Genomic DNA, 7,724 nt, shown 5'->3' with positions numbered 1-7,724 from the left:
ATACATTTTGTAAGCACTATGGTCTTTATTAGTCATTCCCATTCAAACTCAAACCACAGATTGCTCCAATTAGCATCTTGAGTGTTTGTGGGGGAGGGCTGCCTTGGCTTTGTTTGACAATGGACCGCTCAGGCAGGCAATTGGGCGGACAACCTTATTACATATTCCAAAAGCGGTGGTGTGATAAAAAACAAGACAAAACAAAACAGTTTTTATGTGGTGACATATGACACTTCGGCCTTTTCCCGGGGCTAGGTGTTGGAGGTTGTTGCTGAAGCATTTTTTTCTTCTGCGCCTTCTTTGCGCCCACATGAGAGCGAGCCAATTCCTTTGCAAAAAAGACCCACTGAGATGTCCACCAGTCTCTCTTAGGGGCAGTTTACATGGCGACTCTGCGACACAAAGACGCAATGACTGAGTAGCAGAATGGCCTCGCGTGCATATGGTGTCAGCGAAGACGAAAAATTCTGAATCCTGCCTCCAAAGTGGAAGAATTCGATTGCGGGGGATTGAGGAGAGCTGGCTCCGCATGCATATCTAAGGGTCCCGCGGCGCGAGACCGCGCCGATAACGTCAGCACTCGTACACGTCACATTGGGCGTGCGCAGCGGTGCTACTAAACATTAAAAACAGCAAATATGGCGGAATGTCGGCTTTAATTTAACGTTTTAATAATATTTTTAAATTAAATATGTTGAATGTTTCCATTTTTGTGCCTTTTTGAACAAAAGAAAAATGCCATTGCTTCGAGTGGGTGGGCATATTTTTTTCCGGGCTGAGGAACTTGGTGGGGTCAAAGTAATCATTCGGTGTCACCTTGTAAATCTAAATAAAGCCTGGCATGAATACTACATCGTTTTCATGCGGAATTGCGACATTGTTCGAATGGAGACGGGCCCATATAAATGCAAATGTGAAAATTTTCATATTCCGGAGAGTCACCTTGTAAACGGCCCCTTATATTCAAGATGCTAACTGCAGCTATCCAGAGCGAAACCTCCTCCTTCACACCTAGGCAGCGACTCCACAGGAGTGTGAAGGGGGGGAGGCCTGCTTGATTGCTTGTTTGAGTGGTCTTTTGCTCGACAAAGCCCAGTAGTCAGTTTGGTATTGGGGTCATATTTGACACCTTTCTGTTATTTCTTTATAGCCCCCCCACCCCCCAAAAAAACGCGAAAAGGGGCGAAAAAGTGGACAAAAAAATCCCAACTAATTTTATATATTTTATATATACGCGAACAAATAAGACCAGTGGTGTCCAAACTATTCCACATAGGGCCGCAGTGGGTGCTGGATTTCATTCCTACAAAACAAGATAACATCTTTTCACCAATCAGGTGTCTCGCAAGTGTAATCAGTTGATTGCAGTCAGGTGCTGTTTGTTCATTGGTTAGACTGTCTGTGCTCGATTGGTAGGAACAAAAAAACAGGACCCACAGCGGCCCTTGAGGACAGGTTCGGACACCCATGAATAAGACTGAATTTTGTTCAATGGTTTTCTGACCATTGACAAAATGGATGCTTGTTGAATTTATTAAATACATTCAGGTTCATTCTTAAAGGACCGGAATGAAAATAAATAAATAAATTAAAAGCCAATCCAAATTTTGGCCATCCATCCTGGAAAAGACTAATTCGTTACTGTGCTACCTTACAACTTGTTGTGTGTCATTCAGTACAGTCAAATACAGTAGAGTACTCAAAAATAGGTGTGACATCAAGTAACCACACCTGACTAACAAGTTCCCTACTACAGTACTGTATATCATTTGGCATTCCTGCGTTTACCTTTGACCTAGAGCGGTGCTTCTTAACCTAGCTAAAGGTACCAAATCCAACAAGTTACACATGTGCATTTACCAAACAGAGTGAGATACAGTGGTATGAAAAAGTATCTAAACCTTTTGGAATTTCTCACATTTCTGCATAAAATCCCCATCAAATGTGACCTGATCTTTGTCAAAATCACACAGATGGCAAAACAGTGTCTGCTTTAACTAAAACCACCCAAACATTTATAGGTTTTCATATTTTAATGTGGATAGTATGCAAACAATGAGAGAAGGGGGAAAAATAAGTAATTTAATATTTTGTGGCCCGCCTTTGTCAGCAATAACTTCAACCAGATGCTTCCTGTAGCTGCAGATCAGTCTGGTACATTAATCAGGACTAATCTTGGCCCATTATTCTCGACAAAACTGCTGTAGTTCAGTCAGATTCCTGGTGTGTTTGGCATGAATCGCTATCTTTAGGTCATGCCACAGCATCTCAATAGGGTTCAAGTCTGGACTTTGACTTGGCCACTCCAGAACGTGCATTTTGTTCTTCTGAAACCATTCTAAAAGTTGATTTACTTCTATGTTTTGGATCATTGTCTTGTTGCAGCATCCATCCTCTTTTTAGCTTCAACTATCTGACAGACGGCCTCAGGTTTTTTCCTGCGAAACTTTTGAATTCATTCCTCCATTAATGATTGCAAGTAGCCCAGGCAGCAAAACAGCCCCAAATCATGATGCTCCCTCCAGACATGACATTGTGTGTTACTCCCAATCAATTCAACTTTGGTTTCATCAGGCCACAAAATATTTTGCCAAAACTTCTGTGGAGTGTCCAAGTGCCTTTTTGCGAACATTAAACGAGCAGACAGCAGTGGCTTCCTCCGTGGAGTCCTCCCATGAACTCCATTCTTGGCCATAGTTTTACATATAGTTGATGTGTGCACAGAAATATTGGATTTCTGTAAGTCTTTTTAGCAGGCACTCTAGGGTTGTTTTTGACCTCTCTGAGTATTCTGCGCTGAACTGTTGGCGTCATATTTGGTGAAAGGCCACTGCTTGTGAGAGAAGCAACAGTGCCAAACTTTCTCCATTTGCAGACAACTTCTCTGACTGTCGATTGATGAACATCCAGACTTTTAGAGATGCTTTTGTATCCTTTCCCATTCAGCTTTATATAAATCAACAATCATTGATCGTAGGCCTTCGCAGGCCATGGTGCACAACAGACAATGCTTCTCATCAAGACATATCTTACCGGTAAAAATTGGTTTCAATTGCCCTTTAAGTCTCCTTAGGCAGAGGGTTCAGTTACTTATTTTCCCCTCTTCTGTCATTGTTTGCATGCTATCCTCATTAAAATATGAAAACCTATAAATGTTTGGGTGGTTTCAGTTAAAGCAGACACTGTTTTTTTCATCCGTGTGATTTTGGCAAAGATCAGCTCATATTTGATGGTGATTTTATGCAGAAATGTGAGAAATTCCAAAAGGTTCAGATACTTTTTAATACCACTGTAATAAAGCTTTTTTTTCTTTTTCAATTCATAACCGATATAGCTAAGCTAGCGAATTCCCCTTCAAAAAACATGTTTTAAACATGTCAAAATTCTATGTTTAACGTTTTTTTTCTTTTTACAAATATAGAGATGTATATAGTAGGGCTGTCAAAATTATCGCACTAATGGGCGGTAATTAATCTTTTAAAATTCATCACGTTAAAATATTTGACGGAGTTAACGCACATGCCCCGCTCAGATTAAAATGACAGCACAGTGACATGTCCATTTGTTACTTGTGTTTTTTTGTCTCCCTCGCGCTTTGGTGCGACTGAATTTATGGGTTTAAGCACAATGAGCATTGTGTAATTATTGACATCAACGATGGCGAGCTACTAGTTTATTTTTTGATTGAAAATTTTACAAATTTTATTAAAATGAAAACATTATGAGGGGTTTTAATATAAAATTTCTATAACTTGTAGTAACATTTATCCTTTAAGAACTACAAGTCTTTCCATCCATGGATCGCTTTAACAGAATGTTAATTCCATCTTGTTGATTTATTGTTATAATAAACAAATACAGTACTTATGTACAGTATGTGGAATGTATATGTCCGTCTTGTGTCTTATCTTTCCATTCCAACAATAATTTACAGAAAAATATGGCATGTTTTATAGATGGTTTGAATTGCAATTAATTACGATTAATTAATTTTTAAGCTGTGATTAACTCGATTAAAAATTTTAATCGTTTGACAGCCCTAGTATACAGTATAGCATTGGGCACGTAGCCTAGCATAGCCAAGCCCTAAACCTGTTGCCATCTCATCATGACACGTGACATTTCTTTGATTTTTTTTTTCTTTCAAATTTGGAGGAATAAATCCTATATTGCTCAATATTATGCCTGTTTAGTTGCACTGACATCGATCATGTAGTGTCGTTCATTTTTACACAAGGGCGTAGGTTTGCATAGGGACGGTATATTGACATAACACTACCAACTTTTCAGGATGCTCAAATTGTTCCCACCAACTTTTAAGCAAACTTATATGCATTATATAATTTGTTCAGTTATATAGGTAATTTATATTGTATTCCCATATGTTGCAAGAAAAGCATTGACCCTACCATTATTAAGTGAATTATTTTCTTTATGTAAAAACTAGGGTTTTTCCCGATCATATACATTTTGGCAATGCATTAAGAAAAAAATGACTAAAACTCGGACGAATATATACATTCAACATACAGTACATAAGTACTGTATTTGTTTATTATGACAATAAATCCACAAGATGGCATTTACATTTATTAACATTCTTTCTGTGAGAGGGATCCACGGATAGAAAGACTTGTGACTGTGTATATTGTGACTAAATATTGCCATCTAGTGTATTTGTTGAGCTTTCAGTATATGATACTGTAGCCATGGCCAAATGCATGATGGGAAGTGGAACCATGACTGTGCGTAGTGCTACCAATTGATATATCTTCTCTGTGTTGGGAAATAAGGTGTTAAGAAAAAGATCAATTGCTACCTTGCTTCCCCACATTGCTTCCCATGATATTTTTAATCATAGTGAGAGGGATTGTAAGGCTTTAGCCAATTATAAAAAGGCTCCAAAAGCTGCCAAAATTCACTCTACTCATTATATGCTGCCTTTTATCTCTCTATATAGGTAAAACGGCGCCATTACAGATTGAGCGCGACAATGCGTGAGTGAGTCGTGCAGCGCATGCATTAATTTCGTTAAATATTTTAACATGATACATTTTTAATAAAATTAATTACCACGGTTATCGGGATAAATTTGATAACCCTAACTTAAGCCTAAACTAAAGACTCTGGATGAGTGTAACATATTATGTTTGTAACGTTAAATACAATTAGAAAACGATTTAATTAAAAAAAAAAAAAAAAAAAAAAAAGGCATGGCCGATATTTTTTGCCGATTCCGATTCTTGAAAAATGACGTGATCGGGACATCTCTAGTAAAAACTTATATTTACCCCTTTTCACTTGCTGAATGCGCAGGTCCATCTCCCCTTCAAACACACGTTTGATTGGCTGATGACTTCATCTGCCCCCGACACACAATCACGCTCACACTTGCCCAGCCCCTATGTCGACAACATGCCGCCACCTCCTCCGCCCCCTTCAAAAGAGGAGGGAAATTAGAAGTTTTTTCAGCCAGCAGCAGCCACTGTAAGTAATTTCAAAAGACGCCAATATTGTGGAGGTGGGAAAAACACCACTATTTTTGTTAGTGAAAGTCCGACCTGCATCAGAGCTAGCATAACATTAAACTGTGTGAACTTGCTAACCTGATAAACTCGAGTAGGAAGCTGCTTAGAGAGAAGTGTCCTTCTGTTTGTGTTTTCTACTGATAACCTTAATTACAGTAAACTCCGAGAAATGTAGCAAACTCTGCTGGAAACTATAGAACCAAAAAAACGTGAGCAAAAAGCTGCTTAGAGAGAGAGGGATGTTGCATAAACTCATACGTTGCTCACACAACACAACATAATCATAATTATTAACTATGTACATTAAAAAAAAAAAATCTTGGGATGCCACGAACTACCCACACTAGCGCTGCGATCGACTGGGCGATCGTGATCGACATAATGAGCACCCCCTGATTTGGCCTATCAATTAATTAGGTTCATATTCTCGAGAAATGTAGCCCTGACCCCCATTAACCCAATCTTTTAGTTTATTTATGTCCCATCCCGAGCAAAAAATGTACATGCAGATTATGCTGTTACACCGTCCCTACCAATGTTGAGACCAAACCTACGCTCTTGTGTTTACATCTCAAATCATTTTTTGCTGATACATAGTAAAAGTCCCATGCAGCTACAATCTACCTGCCTAAAAACAATGACTCCGAACAGTAAATGTATGACTGATGGTCAGGGAATGTTGTAGCCCAACTTGACTATGACTTTTAATGGGTTATAATAGCACCCTGTCAGACTAGCGTCATGTCAACTTGAGTTGATTGCATGGTTCTATCTAACGCAACTTTAACACAAAAGAATTACAAGTGACAAGTAAAAAGGACATAATGTCCTATTTTGGCACCATAAAGATTTCTTCATCAAAATTATTAAGGAAGTGTACCAAAATTAACTCACTTACAGGGCACTTAAAGGTCACTTCCCGTTGATATTGGGTCACTTTCTGTACATTTTAAATCATTTCCTGTTGGTTTAGGGCATGTCTGGGTTGACAAAAAAGGACACACATTGATGGACGGTTATATTATCATTGTAAAATAAAAGACAGTAATAAAATAATATATATATGTGCAGTTTAACTTGTAAAAATAATGCTGTTACATTTCAAGCAGGATCTCAGCACCACTCTGTGAAGCTCCACGCTCCTCTTTGGGGAGCGTGGAGCTTCACAGAGTGGTGCTGAGGTATTTCCTCTTCTTATTTGTCCAATTAATGAGTGCGCCTTTCGTCCACATGACGCTACTAAGAAAGTTCGGTTGGTGCAGTGCAGCGCTTAATTTGTAAATTACAAGGTGCCGGAACGCAATGTACATTTGACATTGCAGGGACGACGAGACGGGCACAGGTCCCGGAACATACGCAGAAAATGGTGCTGAAAACAACACGCAAATGCCCACTTGCCATGCTGTTATAAATAAATGTTATGATAATAATTTACAACTAGCTCTGCAAGCAGGACTCAACGGGCCCTCGGGAGTCCTGTGTTGATTTCTCCAATTTCTTTTCGGTGATTTTTTTGGGGGGTCATTCGGTTTTTTTTCCCTTCGAGGAGGAGTCGGTCTCGTAAAAAAGGCCAATTCCTGTTCCCAGCAGGGGGCGCCAGGCCTAATGGGTGATAATTCAATGAAGTCAAGTTCAGGCTGGGATACATCACGTACATGCCAAATAGGAAAAAGATTGAATGTTGTATGGGGGAGTTATTAGTCATTTTCTGAATTTGGTGTTTTGTCAAAAAAATGTCCGACTTTGGCACCCCATCGACTTTGGCATGATGAAAAATACATCGTATCTTTTTTTCTCCTACAGATGAAGTAGCAGAGTGTGAAGCAACAGCCTTAATGAGTCACAGCAGTTCTTCACTGCTGTCATCAGATGAACCAATTTATCCCTAATATATTTCATTGAAAAGTACATACTATTTTTTTTCCTCCCACAGAAGAAGTAGCAGAGTGTGAACCCTAAACCCTAACCCTAAACCTTAACCCTAACACAAAAAAAAAAAAACACCCCGTGAATGAAAACTCACCATTTTGATATGTGCAAATTTTAGTGAGTTTTTGAGCATGTTCAGAACTTCAAATTGGCCATTTTCATTTGCTCTGAAGAAGCCATAACCCTTAACCCTAACCCTAATCCCCATATAAACCCGACTTTGGTACTCCGCCCAGGTCAGGCCCGTGAATGAAAACTCACCATTTT

At 39.1% G+C, this 7,724-nt stretch overlaps 1 protein-coding gene across 1 annotated transcript in view; it reads right to left on the bottom strand.

The window, feature by feature from the left end:
- Nucleotides 1–7,724, bottom strand: part of LOC130929558 (cadherin-6-like) — a 127,502-nt gene that overhangs the window by 111,133 nt on the left and 8,645 nt on the right. The window lies entirely within an intron of this gene.

The sequence above is a fragment of the Corythoichthys intestinalis genome, chromosome 14 (genome assembly GCF_030265065.1).
Source record: "Corythoichthys intestinalis isolate RoL2023-P3 chromosome 14, ASM3026506v1, whole genome shotgun sequence".
NCBI classification, from domain to species: domain Eukaryota; kingdom Metazoa; phylum Chordata; class Actinopteri; order Syngnathiformes; family Syngnathidae; genus Corythoichthys; species Corythoichthys intestinalis.
Note: the sequence above shows the minus strand (reverse complement) of the source record. Positions and strands in the feature narration are given on the sequence as shown.